Source organism: Rattus norvegicus, chromosome 4, assembly GCF_036323735.1.
Source record: "Rattus norvegicus strain BN/NHsdMcwi chromosome 4, GRCr8, whole genome shotgun sequence".
Taxonomy (NCBI): Eukaryota; Metazoa; Chordata; class Mammalia; order Rodentia; family Muridae; genus Rattus; species Rattus norvegicus.
This window is the reverse complement of record NC_086022.1, coordinates 78,451,231-78,473,076: the sequence shown is the minus strand read 5'-3', so window position 1 is coordinate 78,473,076 and position 21,846 is coordinate 78,451,231. Positions and strand designations below refer to the sequence as shown.

General features: G+C 44.9%; 6 non-coding genes across 6 annotated transcripts; 2 read left to right on the top strand and 4 right to left on the bottom strand.

The window, feature by feature from the left end:
- Positions 1-1,959: 1,959 nt before the first annotated feature.
- On the bottom strand, positions 1,960-2,031 carry Trnac-gca7 (transfer RNA cysteine (anticodon GCA) 7). The gene has a single exon. It is a non-coding gene; the product is annotated as a tRNA-Cys (tRNA).
- Positions 2,032-4,957: 2,926 nt separating this feature from the next.
- On the bottom strand, positions 4,958-5,029 carry Trnac-gca6 (transfer RNA cysteine (anticodon GCA) 6). Its single transcript has one exon. It is a non-coding gene; the product is annotated as a tRNA-Cys (tRNA).
- A 943-nt stretch (positions 5,030-5,972) lies between these two features.
- Trnac-gca5 (transfer RNA cysteine (anticodon GCA) 5) lies at positions 5,973-6,044 on the bottom strand. Its single transcript has one exon. It is a non-coding gene; the product is annotated as a tRNA-Cys (tRNA).
- Positions 6,045-13,551: 7,507 nt separating this feature from the next.
- Trnac-gca4 (transfer RNA cysteine (anticodon GCA) 4) lies at positions 13,552-13,623 on the top strand. The gene has a single exon. It is a non-coding gene; the product is annotated as a tRNA-Cys (tRNA).
- An 892-nt stretch (positions 13,624-14,515) lies between these two features.
- Trnac-gca3 (transfer RNA cysteine (anticodon GCA) 3) lies at positions 14,516-14,587 on the top strand. Its single transcript has one exon. It is a non-coding gene; the product is annotated as a tRNA-Cys (tRNA).
- A 5,341-nt stretch (positions 14,588-19,928) lies between these two features.
- Positions 19,929-20,000, bottom strand: Trnac-gca2 (transfer RNA cysteine (anticodon GCA) 2). The gene has a single exon. It is a non-coding gene; the product is annotated as a tRNA-Cys (tRNA).
- Between the last annotated feature and the right edge of the window lie 1,846 nt (positions 20,001-21,846).

Sequence of the window (21,846 nt, the reverse complement as noted above, 5' to 3'; positions counted from 1 at the left end):
ACTGGTGCTCTTACTAGGATATTCATTGCTACCTATGAGTTCAGAGTCCAGGGTCAGTCCATGTATAGTCTTTAGGTAGTGGCTTAGTCCCTGGAAGCTCTGGTTGCTTGGCATTGTTGTACATATGGGGTCTCGAGCCCCTGCAAGCTCTTCCAGTTCTTTCTCTGATTCCTTCAATGGGGGTCCTGTTCTCAGTTCAGTGGTTTGGTGCTGGCATTTGCCTCTGTATTTGCTGTATTCTGGCTGTGTCTCTCAGGAGAGATCTACATCCAGCTCCTGTCAGCCTGCACTTCTTTGCTTCATCCATCTTGTCTAATTGGGTGGCTGTATATGTATGGGCCACATGTGGGGCAGGCTCTGAATGGGTGTTCCTTCTGTATCTGTTTTAATCTTTGCCTCTCTATTCCCTGCCAAGGGTATTCTTGTTCCCCTTTTAAAGAAGGAGTGAAACATTCACATTTTGATCATCCGTCTTGAGGTTCATGTGTTTTGTGCATCTAGGGCAATTCAAGCATTTGGGCTAATAGCCACTTATCAATGAGTGCATACCATGTGTGTTTTTCTGTGATTGGGTTACCTCACTCAGGATGATATTTTCCAGTTCCAACCATTTGCCTATGAATTTCATAAAGGCATTGTTTTTGATAGCTGAGTAATATTCCACTGTGTAGATGTACCACATTTTCTATATCCATTCCTCTGTTGAAGGGCATCTGGGTTCTTTCCAGCTTCTGGCTATTATAAATAAGGCTGCTATGAACATAGTGGAGCATCACGATCTATTCTTGCTTCTTTCTTTCTTCCTTTCTTTTTTTTTTTTTTTTTTCGGAGCTGGGGACCAAACCCAGGACCTTGCGCTTGCTAGGCAAGCGCTCTACCACTGAGCTAAATTCCCAACCCCAAAGATTTATTTACTTACTTTATGTACAGCATTCTACCTGCATATGTGACTGCAGGCCAGAAGAGGGCACCAGATCTCATTACTGATGGTTGTGAGCCACCATGTGGTTGCTGGGAATTGAACTCAGGACCTCTGGAAGAGCAATCAGTGCTCTTAACCACTGAGCCATCTCTCCAGCCCGATCTATTCTTAATGATCCCGAAATTGACAAGATTTTTACAGTGACATCTACCATCCCTCTTCTCTCCAACTTTGACTAAGCTGAGTCAACACACACACACACACACACACACACACACACACACACACACACACTCAGGTGTTTTGACCTGGAGAAGAGGCCTGGATGTAGCTTTTTCCATAAATTCACAACAAGAGATTCATAGCACAAGGCCTTCTGCTCTTAGGTCACTGATAAGCCTTATGTGAAGCCCAGAGAGCGCATTCTCCATACACTTAAATCCTTCGGAAGATTCTCACCACCACACTCCATGCCTTGAACATTCAATAAACATTACACAGCTTGCTAGGTTCTCGAACCTGTCAGTCATGGTGAGTACACACAGACATGAAACACATTGTCCTTTTACTTAAAACAAAAACAAACAATAACAACAACAACAAAAACAACAAACCCCCCTTATTCTAAATAAAAGATAACCAACCGGTGAACTGTTTCAACAGAAGTGGCAGGAACTGCAGTGCAGCACCAGGAGAGTTGGATGTGAGGAACATTCTGGGAGCTATGAAGGACTTTCCTGAGAGATGAAAGACAGGGGCTGTCAAGTTGGTTCTGTTCCAAGCCTCCTCTAAGTTTAATCAGCTACAGGGAGTGACATGCCTTAGAGGACAACTCATGCTATAGCAAAAGGGACCATGACCTGGATTGGCTTCAGCGATCAGCCCGCAGAGGGAGCCTGAGTAGAATCCACTGCACAGGTGGGCACGGAACGTGCATAAGAGGACACCATCCAGGTAAAGGGACAATGAGTTAATAGGGATTTTATTTGGTTGTTTTTGACTACTTACAACATTTTACTAACATCTAAAAGAAAGGCAGGGGGCACCTGGATTTGAACCAGGGACCTCTTGATCTGCAGTCAAATGCTCTACCCCTGAGCTATACCCCCACCTGTTTATTAATGTCTCACAGGCACTCAGAACCTGCATGGCCACTCCCTGGCTGTAAACATGTGGCATGTGCACCCGACAGTGCTCCGCCATCATCTGCTTCCTCCTATGAAGCTCAGTCCTGAGCTGCCTGTGCACATCTGACAGCCATGTCCTCATGAGTGACTAGCATTCCCCTGCCTTAGACCCTAGCTGAGGCAGGGACATTAAACTCAGGAGGCCTCAGCTGAAGCTGTTTGACCTCCTTCAATATAACTGAAGGAGCCATAAGCAAACACGCTGGCTGCTGAGCTGACCTTTGCAGGTGAGTGGGAGGCAGGAGTAGACAGAGGGGAAAGTTCTCTATCCACTGAGAAATCCTTGGCCAGAGGGTATATGAGGGACAAATAAAACACTCCTGCTAAATGACCAAGTAATGGAGAGACTGCAGATATGATGAAGGACATCTGGAGACCATAGTGAGTGAAGCGTGATGCAGGACAGTGGCTGATAAGGTGATCAGCAGGTGACAGTCCTGGAGCAGGGCGTGATTGAGATTAATGTCCTGTGTTGCTCTTTCTAGGACTTTGTAGACTCCCTCATTGGCACAGGTCACCTGCACTGCCCCACCCGAGGATGTAGAACTCATAGTGACATCTGCAGTGGCTAGAGGACCTGACCCACCTCCTTCAGACCGGACTCTATCAGGCTTGGATTCACCATGTCCTCCCCATAGGCCGACCCCTTAGAGTCTCTCCATGCCCAGCACACTGCAGCCTTAGCTGCTCAGCATCTGTGGAGGCTCAATTGGAGAACCAGTGTGCAGGGCCGGAGTCCTGCTCTGTTCCCCCCTGAGATTTTGCCTGCAAATTCCTCCCATTTATTCTCTCCGCACCCCACTCTGACCCTCAGCACATGCTTACACTGGGAATCTTTTCTGTGACTTTTTTCACCCTCTGCTCTCCTGAATCTTATCATTTCCTGGCCCTAAATTTGAAATAAAATCTCTAAATCTGAGAACAATTTAACCTCATGCTGGTCCCAAACCTTTAGCTCAGCAGGGACCAGGTACAAAGACTGGCTATTTTATCAGTCAGAGCTCAGCCTACAGAATCAACCAAAGTGGGGCCAGAAATCTCTGCTGTGTGGACCCATCCCCAACAGAGATGCCAGGGATGTAGTCTGTGGAGACAGAGAACAAGGGGAGGATTCAGGGAGGCCCTGGCACAGTGTTTGTGATTTGCATAAGCTGCTGAGGGAAACCACAAAATGTTTCTTTTTGGAAAATATTCATTCATAATTTACCTAGTAAATATACTTTTGTTGTATATTTTACTCATAGAACAAGACTTATGCAAAGTAGTCAAACTGTTATACCAAAACCTGGTTTAGAAGCCACATTGGTGAATTCTTACAGAGTTAAAAGCAAATAACACAAGGCTCACACAAGCATTGCAGAGACAGAGCAGGAAGTTACCATGGAGCAACTCACTATAGAGTCAGCAGAGGCTTAGTATCCAGTTTTGAGAGAAATCGTGTGTGCGTGTGTGTGTGTGTGTGTGTGTGTGTGTGTGTGTGTGCATGTGTGTTTGTGTGTGCATGTGTGTGTGTTTGTGTGCATGTATGTATGTGTGTGTGTTTGTGTACATGTGTGTATGTGTGTGTGCATATGTGTGTATAAATGAACTTTTTAAGGAAAATATGGTTGCGTTGTTTGAAATATAAACATACAGGCTTGCAGTTGGTATACGGTGACTACTACCCATCAACCCAACCCAGGGTTTCGGATGAATGTTGGAGAAGATCCCTGGATCCAGCATTGGATTTTCCTAGGCTCTGCCACTTGTGACAGAAAAATATCCCAAGGAAGGCTCAAGGGAGACATGGACCTTCTCTTTCACGTTGGAGCCAATATCCTCCAAAACTCTAGTGGATTTTGTCACTGACATAGCAACACACATGGGAGAAGGGGGCATTGTGACCCAGTGCTGTGCTGATATTATTTCTGTGTTTGGTTGTATGGAATCTCTGTCACTCTGTAGAAAGAGCTGAAGCCATCAGCACATCAGTGGAGAGGTTGCATGTTCCCTCTGTGTCTTCAGTGAAAAGACAGGAAGAGGTGCTATCTGGGGTCCAATAGGGAGCTCCAGCGTGGTCAGGATCTGCTTGTTCCTTCACACTGAGCTGTAGCAACAGCTGCCAAAATGTCGGGATCATTGTTGGGATTTTTTAATTAATTATATTATTTATTTACAATTCACATGTTGTCCCCCAACCCCTTCCCTAACACCCCACTCATCCCCTCTCTCCTTTGCCTCTAAGAGGTGCTCCCCCACCCACCCACCTACTCCCACTTCACCCCGTAGCATCCCCAGGGACTTTATTCCAAGGAGTAACAGTTAGAATACAGACACATGGCTCCTACAGTACAAATGCTGAACCTGTAGAACAGATGCCAGTCATGAGCCACCACTGGATAACAACCAGGCCCTTGAGCATCTTGGGAAACTTGTGATCTATGGAATCCTCATGGTCTTATGCTCCCCCTTCTGAGAGCCAGAACTCCCATATTCCCAGCTCTGATGAATCACCTGGATGTCCTCAACTGTGGTGAATTACCAGCTCAGTATGCATAACTCCATCTTCTTTAGGATCCACAGCTACTGCCCAATTCGTCTGCGTTAATTCCATAATCTGAGACCAATAATGGTTCCTTTTTAATAAAACCTAGCTTTTTGGGTTTATGAAATTTACTCTACATTCAAAAACTGTAGAAGATTTTCTCACCTAAAAGACTTGAGATCCAATGAACACATGGTCAGCTATGTGTGAGGGATCTGATGAACACAACTGTGCCCTCCACTGGGGTGAATCTCAAGTCATGAATCGAGAGAAAGTAGGTCTTTACTATGAATGTGGACAGTTAGTTTCCAAAATCACATGAAAAGGGGGCACCTGGATTTGAACCAGGGACCTCTTGATCTGCAGTCAAATGCTCTACCTCTGAGCTATACCCCCACTGATACCGGTCGGTATATACAGTTAATAATTGTCATCTGAGTGGTGATTTATTAGAACTGACTATAAAGTTAAATTATAGATGCTCACAGATCCACTTTCCAGAAGCTGCCCAACCTGACTGGTAAGATGCCTTCCTTAGCTTGAAGTTTCCATATACCCATATAAACTAGGTATATACACCTTCTCAGGCCCATACTTGAATAGCATCATCAGCCAAGGAAATGGAAAGGAGCAGCCTGCAGATGCTGAGATTGCTTCACACTGCTGTCCTGGGTTAGCTCCTGAACTGGCCAACTGCCTTCATCTCGGGCCCTAGATGCCCCCTGCTCTTCTCTACCTGAAGACAGATGGGCTGTCACTCAAGAGTTCTCACAGGGTTCTACCTGGCACAGTCAGCAACAACACTGCAGGATCCCTCTCTACCTGGGACAGCAGCTCAGACAGTCTTTAGCCCCTGAGGGTGAAGTAAGTGAGCAGTGGGTTCTGGACATTGTAGAGAAGCTTCCAAAGTGGAAGGGGAAATATTCACCCTACATAGACAGCCTGGTTTTGTGATTTGTCTCTTTAGTTCTAACCACAGGTTCACCAGATAGCCAAGGAGGAAGATAGATTAGGCTTTCCTTTCTGGACCATGAACACTGGCTGTCACTATAACTGCTGTGCCTAGAAAACCCTTAATTTCTCCCTCATACTCCTTGCCTTATATTTAGAAAGTAACAGAACCAGAGAAACTAGGTCTATGCAGGAATAGGGGAGAGAGATAATAAGAATGGGAGGGATAGTCAGCATGTAGGAAGAGATGGGAGGCAGCCATCTATCCACATGACAGGCTGGTCTGTAGCTCCCAGGTCTGGTGAGGTCCATGACTAGAATGAATGGAAGAAACATAGGACCTCAGTGTGTGTGTGATATCTCCATGAGTAAAAACCAAATGTGTGGTAGGGGGCACCTGGATTTGAACCAGGGACCTCTTGATCTGCAGTCAAATGCTCTACCCCTGAGCTATACCCCCACCTGTTTACTAATGTCTCACAGGCACTCAGAACCTGCATGGCCACTCCCTGGCTGTTAACATCTGGCCTGGGCACTTGCCAGTGCTCTGCAATCATCTGCTTCCTCCTATGAGGTCCAGCCCTGAGCTGCCTCTGCACATCTGACAGCCACGACAACATGAAAGACTGACATTCTCCTGCTGAGGTCCTAGCTGGGGCAGGAGGCTTCAGCTGGAGCTGTTTCAACCTTCAACTCAACTAAAACTCACATGCAACACAATGGCTACTTGGCGGCCTTTGGAGGAACTGCATCAGCAGAGCAGTGGACAGAGAATGCTGACACTATGGCCTTTACTTGAGCCTTCAAACCTGCCACCACTATGCAAACTTGTTTTCATATATTTTTTTTAGTCAGAATATATGCACAATTCATTATTTTGAAAAGTCAATATTATTTTTTAAAGGTTACTAAGAAACAAGCACACATACCCTGAATTCTTGAGATCATTGCTCCTGTCATCCTATGGGAGCCCTTCCTCAGAGGGTTGGCAGTCTCTGGTAGTCTGTGCTGTGCACTTACGGAAAACACAAGTGGTGGTGTCTCTTACATCATCATGTCTACACATCAGAAAACCAGCCAACTTGTGATGAGATCATAACACACATCACACCCTCTTCCATTCTCACTTTCCCGTCACTGTCATGCCCGGCTTTTGGTTGGATGACTCTCCATGTTTATATCACGATGATTTGTTAGCATTGTATGATTTATGTCAGTCATTCTAAGCAGGACAAAGACATCTGATGGAACTTTTGTTTTTCCTCAAGTTAATGGCAGCCTCATGTGTAAACCTTTGCATTCCTCTCAGAACCTACATTTTCTATACATGCTGAGTTCTCTATGAAATATCTTTCTGAACAATTTCCCACATGGATCATCAGTAATGAACATCTGTACTTTCTGCTTCCTGTTGTGACCCAGGTTCCTGACTTTTTGTTCTGGTTGTCCACACAGCAGACTGTACAGCCAAGGCTCTATGGATCCCTCCACCTTCACCAGGTAATTCTTCCTTCCTACCATTTCTTCTGTGTGGAAGTGTCTCTTTCCAGACTCCAAGTTCTTGAATATTTCTTATCAAAATAACATTTCTTCCTGTGGAAGGTGAACCCTTTGTGTAATAGGCTAAGGACGTAAAATGTCAGCCTTCGCATGCATGATAAGGCCTATGCTTCTTCCTACATGCTATACTGATAGTCTGTACAGTTAATTTAAATATTTTTTCATACATTAATGTGGTTGTTTGAATGAGAATGGCCCCCATGGGTTCATATATTTGAATATTAGATCCAGTTGGTGGAACTATTTAGGGAGGTTTGGGAGGTGTGGTGTGTGCTGTGTGCTCAGCTTCCTCCCTTTCAGTGCGTCCAGACACCACTGTACACCTGGCTGAAATGCTGAAATGGAATCCAGAATGAGTGGAGACTGCAGGACCCCAGTCCTGCTGGGAGTGGGGAAAGAAGGCCTTCTCCAGGGATTGTAGTAAAACAACTCCCTTAGGTGGACTCAGCTTGTGGGCATGCCTCTATTGTGGTGGGCTTGCACACACACTTTATTCAGGGTAAACCAAGGCTATATATGAACCTTGGAGAGTAGGAAGGGGTTCTTCTTAGGGTGAAGTTTTATTGGCTGAAGTTTAAAGAACTGTAATACCTCATTTATATGGAGAGGCATTCCAGGAATCCCAGGTACTTGCAGGGCATGTTCTTATGGGGAGGGAGGGATTGAACTTGTGGATTTGCCAAGGACTATGTGACATTCCTCAGGTAGAAGGTTGGGGCTTGGACCCCCAGATCAGACAGAGAAGAGGAAGCCCCCCCCCACTAATAAAGGGAGTTCTCCATTTTGCCAGGAGCTCGGAAGAGCTATCTAGACATGGGTACTTCAACCTTAAGTATCGGGGTGCAACAGTGTGTCACTGAGTGTGTGCTTTGAGGTTTCAAAATTCCCATCAGGCCCAGCAGTCTTACCCCCTGCTTGTGCATCAGATGTAAACTCTCAGTGCTCAGCCTATCTACCTGCTATCATGCTTCTTGCCATGGCCATCATGGACTAAACTTAGAAAGTCTAAGCAACCCCCAGTTAAATGCTTTCTTTTATAACAAGTTGCCTTGATCATGAAGTGTGTTCCTGGCAATAGCATAGTATAGTAACTATGTAAAACTCTAGTAACACATTAATGGTAAGAGAGAAATTGGAACTAGGGCCTGTGTTGTTAGAATAACAGGACCTGACCATGTTGCTTGTGGAGGAATATGGGAGATGTTGGGACTTGATTAGAAAAGCAGTTGAGGCAACCAACAGATTGGAAAAAGATCTTTACCAATCCTACAACAGATAGAGGCCTTATATCCAAAATATACAAAGAACTCAAGAAGTTAGACCGCAGGGAGACAAATAACCCTATTAAAAAATGGGGTTCAGAGCTAAACAAAGAATTCACAGCTGAGGAATGCCGAATGGCTGAGAAACACCTAAAGAAATGTTCAACATCTTTAGTCATAAGGGAAATGCAAATCAAAACAACCCTGAGATTTCACCTCACACCAGTGAGAATGGCTAAGATCAAAAACTCAGGTGACAGCAGATGCTGGCGAGGATACAGAGAAAGAGGAACACTCCTCCATTGTTGGTGGGATTGCAGACTGGTACAACCATTCTGGAAATCAGTCTGGAGGTTCCTCAGAAAATTGGACATTGAACTACCTGAGGATCCAGCTATACCTCTCTTGGGCATATACCCAAAAGATGCCCCAACATATAAAAAAGACACGTGTCCACTATGTTCATCGCAGCCTTATTTATAATAGCCAGAAGCTGGAAAAAACCCAGATGCCCTTCAACAGAGGAATGGATACAGAAAATGTGGTACATCTACACAATGGAATATTACTCAGCTATCAAAAACAATGACTTTATGAAATTCGTAGGCAAATGGTTGGAACTGGAAAATATCATCCTGAGTGAGGTAACCCGATCACAGAAAAACACACATGGTATGCACTCATTGATAAGTGGCTATTAGCCCAAATGCTTGAATTACCCTAGATGCCTAGAACAAATGAAACTCAAGACGGATGATCAAAATGTGAATGCTTCACTCCTTCTTTAAAAGGGGAACAAGAATACCCTTGGCAGGGAATAGAGAGGCAAAGATTAAAACAGACACAAAAGGAACACCCATTCAGAGCCTGCCCCACATGTGACCCATACATATACAGCCATCCAATTAGACAAGATGGATGAAGCAAAGAAGTGCAGGCCGACAGGAGCCGGACGTAGATCGCTCCTGAGTGACACAGCCAGAATACAGCAAATAGAGAGGCAAATGCCAGCAGCAAACCACTGAACTGAGAATAGGACCCCCGTTGAAGGAATCAGAGAAAGAACTGGAAGAGCTTGAAGGGGGCTCGAGACCCCATATGTACAACAATGCCAAGCAACCAGAGCTTCCAGGGACTAAGCCACTACCTAAAGACTATACATGGACTGACCCTGGAGTCTGACCTCATAGGTAGCAATGAATATCCTAGTAAGAGCACCAGTGGAAGGGGAAGCCCTGGGTCCTGCTAAGACTGAACCCCCAGTGAACTAGATTGTTGGGGGGAGGGCGGCAATGGGGGGAGGATGGGGAGGGGAACACCCATAAAGGAGGGGAGGGGGAGGGATTAGGGGGATGTTTGCCCGGAAACCAGGAAAGGGAATAACACTCGAAATGTAAATAAGAAATACTCAAGTTAATAAAAAAAAAAATGCTGTTGCCATGGCAAAAAAAAAGAAAAAAAAAGAAAGGACAAATGATCTTTCTTGACTAGCATGTAGAGAATGCTCTTTCCACATGTTAATCCTCCATGATTATAAGCAAATTAAGCAGTGTTTTGAAGCCATTTTGCAATTATATGATTAAGTACATGATTTATAGTTTGAAAAAACAGGATATTACACTTCTCTCAGTGACATACACTTTTAACTCCAAGCCCCTGCATATCACTAGAGGAACCCATTACAGCAGGGAAAGTCCTAGAAATGAAGGTGGTCACCAGCTGCCTTCCACAGATTTGTGAACATCAGAAACTCCTGAAATCCCTAGGCCTTCTTCCCAGTACACACAGAGAGAAGAGCAGAGATGTAGCAAAATTCCCCTGGGAATTGAAATAACAGCATCCCTCCTGTTTCTTGTCTTCTATGACTCAAACCAATTAAAAAACCAAAATAAAAGTGTCTTGAAAAGCAAAAAAAAAAAAAAGAAAGAAAAGAAAAGAAAAAAGAAAAGCAGTTGAATGCTGTAACTGGGACATTGTAGACCATCCTAAGAAGTGCTGAGAAAACAGTAGTACTCAGAGAAGTGAGGTTGTGGAGGTCCAGCTCAAAATGTTTCATAGGGGAAGAATATTGTCATTCTTAAGATATGTTAGCAAAGAATATGGTTGCTTTTTGCCCTTGTTTAAAAAATTTGCCAAAGGCTAAATTGAAGAGTTTTAGAATTATTGTTGGCAGAGGAGATTCAAAGACAAACTAGACTGTGCTGTATGGGTATACCACTCTTTTGGAGATCTACAGTGGACAGAAGCAGGAGGGTGCTGCTTTTCCCCTTGGGGTATCCAGGCACCATTACTCACTGAGCTGTACTGGAAGGATTGGAGCTTAGCCAGACAGGTTGGGTTTGACAGTCTCAGTGGGCATGAGTGTGTGAGAAACAGCTTCTCCAGAGGCCGTTTCCAGTGAAACCACTCTGTTTATTAGAGGTGAACAAGGCTACATAAACACTGGTGAGTAGGAAGCAGCTTGGGTGTGCCTGTACACCATTGGCTGGAGCCAAGGTGCTGGAATGTTTCATTTGCATGAAGAGGAATACCAAGTACTTACTGGATATGACTGTATAATGAGAGAGGAAGTTTAGCCTGAAATTTGGCCACCAGGCTACATGGCTTCCTTATGAGTGGTGGAAGTAGGGGTCATAAGGCTTACTGCAGGTAAGACTTATATGCAGGCCCATAGTAAGGAGGAAGCAGCCCTATTCCTGTCCATCTCAGGATGAGACTTGTAAGGTCTGGACACATCTCAACCTGACTATTGCTGTAGACTACCTCCCATAGTTGCACAGCTTCTGGCCCCACACCTCCCCTTTTTTGTTGAATAAGGGTGGAGGTGTCACCGTAGCCATCAGCCTCTGCTGGGAAGGGTTGGGTATTGAACCAGGAAGTGATTGGCAGTGACTTTTGCTACTTATCTGCCATTTTAGAAATTGGATGAGGCAGGCTGCGAGGAGGAATAGAGCCCTAATTGCTAGTAAAGGACCAAGGAGGGGGGAAAGCTATCAGAGTGTTTAAGTACCATGGAGTTGGGGTGTTGGGCATACAGCATGCTCTGGAGATCTCGCAGGAGGTTGTTGGGCATTTTATGTTTTCTTCCACCAGCCCAGATTCATTAGCATAGAAACAGTGCCACAACACCACACAAGTCACCCCTGTTCAGAGGTCATTACGGACAGAACTCTCTGGTTTTATAAAACAACTACCACTAGAGAGATGATCTGTCCCAGGAGGGACTCAAGACTGTCCATGGTGGAAGCCATACCCTAGTCAAGCTTATCCTGGAAGTCAAAGGTCACATGGTGTGTTTAGACTGCCTCTAGCAGCTCCCATCACATCCAGAGAGATGGTGAGACCCAGTCAGATGAGCAGAGGGATGAAGATCTCCCTTTTCTTCTGGTCCCCTCCCAGCTGTAAAGTGAGTTCTTCAGGCTCACAGCAATAAACCTGGGAACAATCATTATGGGAATGCAGGAATCAGTAATGTTATGGCACCAGAGAAAGGGAGCAGGTTAGCACACATTGGCATGGTGACAGTAATGTTACAGGAACATGTAAGATGAGAGAGGACCCTATGAGGCAGAAGGGGAAGAATAGACTGAAGAGAGGAATGTTCTGTAACTTCTGTGTGGGTAAGGGCCCACAGGGTTCATGAAGCAAGATGTTAATAGGAACACCTGCCAATAGCAGCCTGGAGAGGGAAGCACAGAGAGGGCATTGAGACAGGAGATGGTGGACGGTTAGGTGAGGGAGGTTGGCTGGATGTTGTGGTTAGGAGAAGGTGGCTGACTATATATTTGGTGTATTGTGGCAAGGGGAGGGTGGCTTGGACTTCCTTCTAGGTTTGATCTTCCTACTGAAGAATGTTAACGTGGGTAAAACCGACTTGGAGGCAGGCACCAACTGGCTAGAAATGTTATGGGGTATTAAGTGTAGCCATATGGGAAAATTTAACCATGGAGGGAGATTAATTTGGCATCCTCAATGTCTGCGACCTCCATATTTGGAGGCCTCCTGGAGGCAGTCACCTATGTTGCTATACGGAAAGCAGAGGACAACCTCGTGTTAACAAAGTTATGGTTGTGACTTTCCCTCTTTCACTGAAATGGAAAGGAAAAGATGGACAAAATGAAATACAAAACAGATGACGCTGTTTCCTTGGAGTCTCCACCAGCTCTGCTCTCATAGCCTTTCTGCCTCCCCTTAGGCACAGCAGTCTGATGTTGAGCATAAGGGTGTGGGGAAGGCATCACATTTACGACTGGGTGCTCCACAGTCTCTCACCGTCTGTCCACTCTGCACTTGTGTGTCTCTGTGTTAACTTCCATCTACTGCAGGGAGAAGCTTCTCCCTTGTGAGCCGACCTGAGCACTGATCTATGGGTGTAGCAGTGTCATTAGGAATCATTTCACTGCTGTGTTCCTTTAGCAGAACAAAGTAGCACATTTCTCCTAGGGCCCATGACCTAGCTAGTCCCAGGTTCATGGCCATATTAGCAGGATTAGAAATGGGTACCATCTAATGGAGTGGGCCTTTCTGCCAATGTTTTTAAAAGTTATGGTTAAGTCAATGACATTATGCCACCAGCTAGTCCCAAGGCTATTGATTCTTCTCCACAACCTGGTGGTAAGACCTTATTGCTGAGAAAAAATATATTTTAAGATACTTTCATTAATTCCTTGAGATTTCATATGGTGTGTTTGGATCCTATTCACCTTCACCTCGGTCCTTTAACTCCTCACAGAGTCATCCACCTCTATACCGCAGGCTTTGTTCCTCCAATTTGTGAAGTCCACATGCTTCTGGGTCCCAAGTATTCCACTGCATTAGGATTGACTTACCAAGAGCCACTCCCTTAGAGAAAACAGTCCTCTCTCCCTCAAAAGCCATCAATCACTTACCCAGCCCTTTGAGTGTGGCTTGTATAAGTGGGTCTGCAGGATGAGATGAATGCAGACTTGCAGTCGGTTGTGTTCTGTCTTGGCTGTAAAATAGGACAGGAAGGTGCTGGTCATGAGGTGACAGACAGGTGTGCAGAGTTGGATAAGGGCTGGGCCTCACAGGAGAAAGCAGATATTTTAGAGTACTGGGAAGCACACATGGTAGGGAGTGGCCGTACAGCTTCAGAGACATTTATGAGATGTACATAAAGCAGAAGGGGGTATAGCTCAGGGGTAGAGCATTTGACTGCAGATCAAGAGGTCCCTGGTTCAAATCCAGGTGCCCCCTTCTTATTGTCTCCTTCATACACAGGAGACCAAATGTGAGACATTGGTTAACACAGAGCTGCATAACATACTGTGCTCCCTTGTGCTCTGTATTCTTCTCAGACCTGATCTCTGTTCTGTTCTCTTCTCTGTCAGGAACTAGTAAGAAACCCACTGTGAGACCCATCCAGGTCACAGGTTGTGGCACTCCAAGGCTCTATAAGGTTCACTTGGTGCAGAAGGTCAGAGCAGAGTTTTGTGAAGCTGAGGAGTGGCTTCTTCCTCTAGAAACTTTCCATAGCTGTTCCCTCAAGAAGTCTCTCCAGGGCCTCCTATAGGGTGCTCCCCAGTTCCACTTTCCCCTAACATGTGCTTTGGCTCCTGCTCCTCCTGAGGAAAGACTGATCCATGAATGTGGCTCCAATTTATACCAAGACTCCGAGAAAAAAGGAAAATGACTGATCTCTTCTTGTGTCTTCACTGTGGCTGATAAGTGACCAGAGCTAATGAACTCCATGAATGTTATTGAGTGAATAAATGATGGAGTGAAGTAATGAGCACTGTCCTGATGTCCTAGAGGATAAGTTCCCTCTGGACTGCAGGTTGGCTAATGAAGACCTAGAACCCACAGCTCTTCTTGGCCATTTAAGAAAAGTTAATTGTGAACTAAAGGAAAACACCACAGTTAATTGTCCTTCTACATCTGTAGCTGAGGTCTGTAGCACACCCAGAGATGGGGTGCATTTAGGTGGGCTAATAAAAGCTGAGAGAAGGGTGAAGGGCAAACTTAAATAGAAAATTACTGACAGACTCAAGATCAGTAGAGGAAGCAGTAGATCATAAAAACATAGCAAGCCTGGGTGTGGCACTATACTTGAAGAGGTGCTAATGAGAGGCTACCTTACCTATAAGGTGGGGGTATAGCTCAGGGGTAGAGCATTTGACTGCAGATCAAGAGGTCCCTGGTTCAAATCCAGGTGCCCCCTTGTTTTAATATGTTTTTGGTTCTTAACTTACCATATCCACCTTAGGCAGGACCTCAGTGAAGCTATGAGGTCTCCATTAGTTGAAGTTTCTTGAATAAATCATATGGCCTCCCTCTCTAGGCGTCATAATACAAGGTAATTTGATGTCTTCTATGAGTATGACTTAGCCTTAAGAGAACTTAACAGAACTCCCACACAAGTACACAAACCTTGAAGGCTCTGAATCCATCCACTCCTCCCCCAATTGACACAATGATCAGAGACAGAAAAATGATAGAAGGCCAAAATACAAGAAAAATACCCGTAAAGGAAGGTGTGGGCTTCCATCCTACCTTTCTGCAAAGACTCATCACAACTCCACAGGGAATATCAAAGAACTGTAACACCAAAGGGAAGATCTTAAAACCCTAGGCTACAAAGTACAGATGATATATACAGGACAATAAATCATCACGGTAGTTAACTTTTCAACAGCAGTACTTGACACTAGAAATGTTTGTGGGTGCAGGACACCCCCCAACTGTTAATGACTTTACAAAGGACCTTCAACTAACAACTCAAAGGGATGTATCCCATGCCTGGCACTGGGATGTCTTATTTGGCAATTTATGGCTTCTTGAAGATCCTAATCCCCTGAGCAGAGAAATTCCAACTAAACTGTGGTGTTTCTGAGACCCCCCAGGACATTATAGGGTACTGCCATTGTTCTCAGATGCCCATTAGAACATGCTGACAAAATGTTATTGATAAAAGACACCAAACATATTAGTCACAGGACATGGGGAACCAAGTTGGTACTGACCAGGAAGCTTCTTCCTTGTCAGCTGGCTTGGGTAGAACTGGAAGGTCCTTTGTGAAGTCATTAACAGTTGTGCCCAGCTGTGGACTCTGTGAACTGCAATAACAACCTGCATGCCCAGTTATGAGGTTGAAAACACATTTTGTTGTGCTCAAAACACATGGCAAGTAGGATAAGGTAGGTGAGAACAAAATGTCCTTAGTCCCCACTCAATAAAACCTAAACCAGATCCTCTTGGAACAGTACCTTAAGATGACTACCTGTATCTCTAAATAGCTCTAGGGATGTTTCAGATACACTTGCTTATACATATTAATTTTGTATAAGCAACTCCATGCTACAGGTGTGGAAAAGCATTGGTTAAATCAGAGCCAAGCAAGACACAACTCATAATGACCAAGCCATAGCAGAGTTTACATTAATGATTCAGGGACTCTTGTGCCAGCCTTCCTGAGCAGGGATTGAGTAGCCTCCATTATCTCCCATCTTCTTCCCTCTTGGTCTCCATTTATGAAATCCCTCAATGTTTTAGAAGAAGAAATAACATGAAGAATGGCTTCCATCTTCAGAACTATGGAGAAGTGAGAATCAGAGAGTGGATGGTCTCAGGAGCATGACATGGCCAGCAGTGTCGCCAACAGGGTACAGTCTTGAGTCAGTGATTGCATGAACTGTAAGCAATTGTTCTACTAGTGACTTATGCCTTTGTACCTGTGTAGACTCTCCTCATTAACACTTCATTCCTGTACTGCCTTAGCAGGGATGCTCTGTGACTTCTCATCTTCAGTGCCCTAGGGAACCTGACTTACCACTAATAAAAATTAATACTCAAGACAGATAGGGGCACTCAAAATTCCCAACACTGGTGATGTGTGTGTGTATGCTTACAATTGCATGTGTGTGTAGGAATGAGTGTGCATGTATGTGTGTGTATGTGTGGATATCTCTGTGGGTGTGCAAGTATCATGTGTTTGTGAGGGCATGTGCTTACCATGGAGCATGTGGGAAGCTCAGAGGAAAGTCAGAGGTGTCAGCTCTCACCTTCTGCTTTATTTGAAGCAGAGTCTCTCTTATTGCTTGAGACATGGATACATACTCCAGGCTAACTCTTCATGATCTTCCAGAAGGATTCTCCTGTCATCACCCATCTTCCTGTGTGACTGCTTGGATCACATCTATGTTCCTACATGTCTGTCCTTTTCATGTGGGATAGAAAAATATACATAGGACACATATCCACCTTAGATTCCCAGGGTCGTGCAGCAAGTGCTGATGTCTGCTGAGCCAGCACACTAGACAACATTGTGGTAATTTGATTATTGTTTTCAGTTTCAGTTTTATGCAATCCTATCCACCCTGCAGAAATAGCTGAGGCCACTACACAGTGGAGGGGTCTGCATTCTCTCTGTGTGTCTTCAGCAAAGCCAGCTGACTGTGGAGCTGTCCATGGTACATGATGGAGCTCCAGCCCTGTCAGGCTCTTAGCTCTTCACACAGCATTATAGCAAAGGCTGCCTGTGAAAAGTTCAGGTCTTTGGTGGGAATAAATATTGTTCTGTGCAGTGAAACTTCAAACACTGAAGCACAACTTTGACCACACAGATCCTGACCGTTTAGAGCAGGTGTCAGCCAACACTCACCATTGGATGCCAATGAGCTGCCTGGAATCCTGGTGGCTTGTGTGCTTCACCCCCACAGCCTGGGATTCACAATCCCCAGCTCTGGAGGATCCACTGGAGTCCTCCAGTTGATGCAGAAGTCAGCCCTCTCTTTATCTCCTTGCTTTAGGGACTTTACCTGCTGCCCACTCCACATGCTGTGCTGGCTTCCTTCCATACAGGGTTCTAGATGCAGAAACCCTTTCTTTCTACTGAAGGTGCCATGGCCTAGGATTAGGGACCTCATGTCCCCTTCTAAATATGATGAAGACTTGGTCCACTGAAAGATCAGAGATCCAAGGAACACACACACACACACACACACACACACACACACACACACACCAGCTGGGATGCACCTTACACTGCTGACCAAGCAGATGGGTGATGACAGATCTCCTCCCTCTGCATGGTGAATCCCAAGCACCAGTATCTTCTCATCACACAATGTGTCTAGTGGGAGGGGAACCTGTAGGGCACAAGTGACCATGACAAGGTAAACACAGCCTTTATTCTGGTGTCTGAGGCTAAAAGCAGAGTGGTTTTGTCACCAAGTCACCAATCTGGGAACTTTAAATCCTGAACAGAGGATTCATAGGCCATAGAACAAAAAAGGAAAGGAAGGGAAAGGAAAGGAAAGGAAGGGAAGGGAAGGGAAGGGAAGGGAAGGGAAGGAAAGGAAAGGAAAGGGAAGGGAAGGGAAGGGAAGGGAAGGGAAGGGAAGGGGAAGGAAAGGAAAGGAAAGGAAAGGAAAGGAAAGGAAAGGAAAGGAAAGGAAAGGAAAGGAAACCAATGTAAGAGAATTGTCCCCCAAGAAAACAGAGACTAGACTGAAGGGTGGAAACCTGAGACAGGACTGCAGGGCTGGGGCCATGGCTTGATGCTTTAGATCTCATGTTGCTTTGTAGAAGACACAGGTTTGATTTCTAGCACACACTTGGCATCTCTCAACAATCTGTAAGTCCAGTTCCAGAAGGTCTGAAATGCTTTTCTGGTTACCTTGGGTACCAGGAAATCACATGTTTTACAGTCACACATGCAGACAAAACAGCCAAACTCATAAAATGTAAAAAAAAAAAAAGACTGAAGGACAGGGTTTGCTGCTGCACAGTGGGAAGAGTGGGACAAAGTGAGTCACTGACTTAGCCTCAGAATAACTCAGCAGCCTCAGATTCAGGCTATCCCTCCACAATGGAAGGTTTATGGAACAACTAATTAAGACCTTCTGAAATAGACACAGATAATTAGACATTGATGGGACTCTCATTTATGATTGATATCTGATGTTTGAAAAGCACAGCTATAGAGTCCTAGGAGAGACAGTGTTGGAGGTGACTGGAAAGAAGAACACTGAAGAGAGGAGGCTTTTAAATGACAGGAAGCTGCAGTGAAACACATCTCCACACACTGGGCTTCTGTGGGACAGGCTTCGTTCTTCCTGGATGCTCTTTTCCATGAAGAGAATTTACCAGACATCACTTCAGTCAAATCAGTCTTTATAAGGGGCATCCAACTACATTGCCAAGATGTAGCTAACGGGAAGGCTCTGGGTTCTCTACTTCTGTGAACTGATTTAGTCAAGGCCTCCTGCCATGGAGAAAGATCTCTTTTCCTTTTTCCAACAGCAAAGTTCTATCTGCATTGCCTCTGAATTCTCTTTCTGAACCACTCAGTTCTCATGGGACGTCAAACCTTCTCATAGAATGGATGGCAAGAACAGCCTGTCACAAATAGTCACACCGTCATCGCTTTACTCTGAAGTTTAGCCTTTCAGCTCTGCAAGTTCATATATATGTCCTACTGGGTCATCATGACAGCCATGTTATATACTTTCATTACTATTCCCTACATTTCCAGCAGTGAGCATCCTATAGGTCCTGTACTTTGGAATCAAACCAGTCAGCCCAATGGATGTTTCAGTCACATCCTAATGTACCAATCTTACAAAAGGAACAAACCATCTTCCTAAGCAGAAAGAACCCTCCTCTGGCATCTCCTCAACAGCTGACATTAGCGAGTTAGTGGCTTTAAAAGTTCAGCACCTCTGCTGATGCCTTCTGCCTCCTACAAGTCTTTGACTTCAGGTAGCATTTCCCCATGCAGGCACAGCCTCAGACTCTGTCCACTCTCATCTTAGCCTGCCACAGTCTTGAAATTCAGAATGCAGTTCATCGTTCAATGGGCACCTAGACCACACTGGACCATTGCTCATTGAGTGGGGGGTGGGGTACTGGAAGAAGGTATGTCATACTTTCATTTCTGCTGCTGTGATAAAAATGCCCTGAAAGGAGGCAAGTGAGGGTGAACAGGGTTAAAGTTAACTCACAATTTCAGGCCCTTATTTCAGGAAAATCAAGGCAGCAGGAACGGTAAGCAGTTGGTCATATCACTTCTATGGCTAAGATCAGAGAAAAATGAATGCACACATGCTTGTCAGGGCTAAGCTCACTTTCTGCATTCACACAGTCCAGCATACCTGCCTAGGGAACAGTGCTGGGTCTTCATAATCCATTGCCTTAGTCATCAACACAATCCCCTCCAGACATGCCATAGGCCAACCTAATCCAGACACTGTATCCTTCATTTACTGCATTTCCAAGGTGAGTCTACATTGTGTCAAATTGAAACTAACTACCCCAGTGAGAATGAGGGAAAGAATACAGATGGGGAGGTTAAAAAAAAAGGTAGATAGGACTCAGCAGAGATAAGAGATCTGTGTGCCTTGCATTAATGTTCCTTGATAATAGTGTGGCTGAGAAGTAATCCACAGCAGTAGATGGTGACATTGTAACACTTATTCTAGAGGCCTCAACTAACGAAGACTTTCTAACATCATGGGTGGCCTGCCTAAGATGAATGGTAAGTCAGTAACCAGACATAAATAAGGGGGCACCTGGATTTGAACCAGGGACCTCTTGATCTGCAGTCAAATGCTCTACCCCTGAGCTATACCCCCACTGACCAGTGTACACAGTTAATAATTGTCATCCAAGTGGTGATCTAGTAGGACTGACTATAAAGTTAAATTACAGATGCTCACAGACCTATATATCCCAGAAGCTGCCAGACCTGACAGGTGAGATGCCTTCCTCAGCTCTGCAACTTTCCAGACCTGTCCTTGAATAGCATCATCAGCCAAGAAAATGGAGAGGAGCAGCCTGCAGATGCTGAGATTGCTTCACACTGCTGTCCTGGGTTAGCTCCTGAGCTGGCTAACTGCCTTCTCCTGGGTACCCAGATGCCCCTCTCTTCTCTACCTGAAGGCAGATTGGCTGTCACTCAGAGTTCTCACAGGACCCTATCTTGCACCATCAGCAGCAACACTGAAGGATCCCACTCTACCTGGGATCAGCTCAGCCAGTCTTTAGCCCCTGAGGCTGAAGCAAGTGAGCAGTGAACTCTGGAAGGGGTAGAGAAACTCATGGTGGGGGGATGTCCACTCTACATAGACAGCCTGGTTTTGTGATTTGTCTCCTTAGTTCTGATCACTGGTGTACCAGAGTGGCATTCTTTTCTTATCATTAGACACTGGCAGTGAAGAGACTCTGGCTAGTTCAAGTGTGGTGAGCAAGGCTCTGGCAGTCCTTGCCCTTCTCCCTGATTCCCTCTGCCTTTCTAAAAACCATTAGATTACATTTCTAAAGCCAGCCACCAAGGTCTGTTTCCTCCTCTTGAGGTTGATCACCAAGGTCCAGTTATTAAAGTATTGAAGTCCGCAATCAAAAACCCCCTTTGGCTCACCTAAATAACATGCCAATAAAAATTATATAAGCTCATCCTAACATTGGGTTTCCCATTTTACCTTTTTAAATTTTTATCTATCTATCTATTTATCTATCTATCTATCTATCTATCTATCTATCTATCTATCTATCTATCTAATGAATGAGTACTCTGCTGCATATACATCCACAGGCCATAAAAGAACATCAGATCCCCTTATAGATGGTTGTGAACCACAATGTGGTTGCTGGGAATTTAACTCAGGAACTCTGGAAGAGCAGCCAGTGCTCTTAACTGCTGAACTATCTTACCAGTGTACACCCCCATCTTACCTTTGGGAACCATCATTTGCCTATGGGCTTCATCTGTCTCCCCTCTATCCAGAGACAGTTTTTGGTCCCTCCTGGACAAATATCCTTGCTTCCCTTCCCTTATCCCTTCCTCTTCTCCCTTGTCCTCTATCTTCTGACTTGGCCTCTTATCCCCTGCCCTCTGTCCCTCTGGGGCAAGTAAATCTTTTGTGCTAAGAACTTGGACTAGGCGTGTCTTGAGCTGATTTCAAGGTCCCTCTATAACTGCTGTGCCTGGAAAATCCCAGATGAATTCTCTATCATAGTCCCTGCCTTCTCTTTAAGACCCTAACAAAAACAGAGAAAACAGATAAGAATGAGAGGAACATGGAGTGTGTAAGAAAAGATGGGAGGCAGCCATCCATCCACATGAAGAGCAGTTCTACAAAAGGTGTGGCCCATATTCAAGGTAGATCTCATCTCAAAAGATCCAGATTAAAAGTGGGTCTTCTCACTTCATATGATTTATTTAAGAAAAACTCTTGAGGCTGGAAAGATGGCTCATGGGTTAAGAACATCCACTGACTACTCTTCCAGAAGACCTGAGTTCAATTCCCAGCACCTACATGGAAGTTATAATTGTCTGTAACTCTAGTTCCAAGGAATCCAGCACCCTCACACAGACAGATATGCATGCAAAACATCAACTAATGCTCATAAAATAAAAATAGAGAAAAGAAAAAACTCTCACAGGTGTAGTCAGACCTAGGAGGCAATCAGCAAACCAGG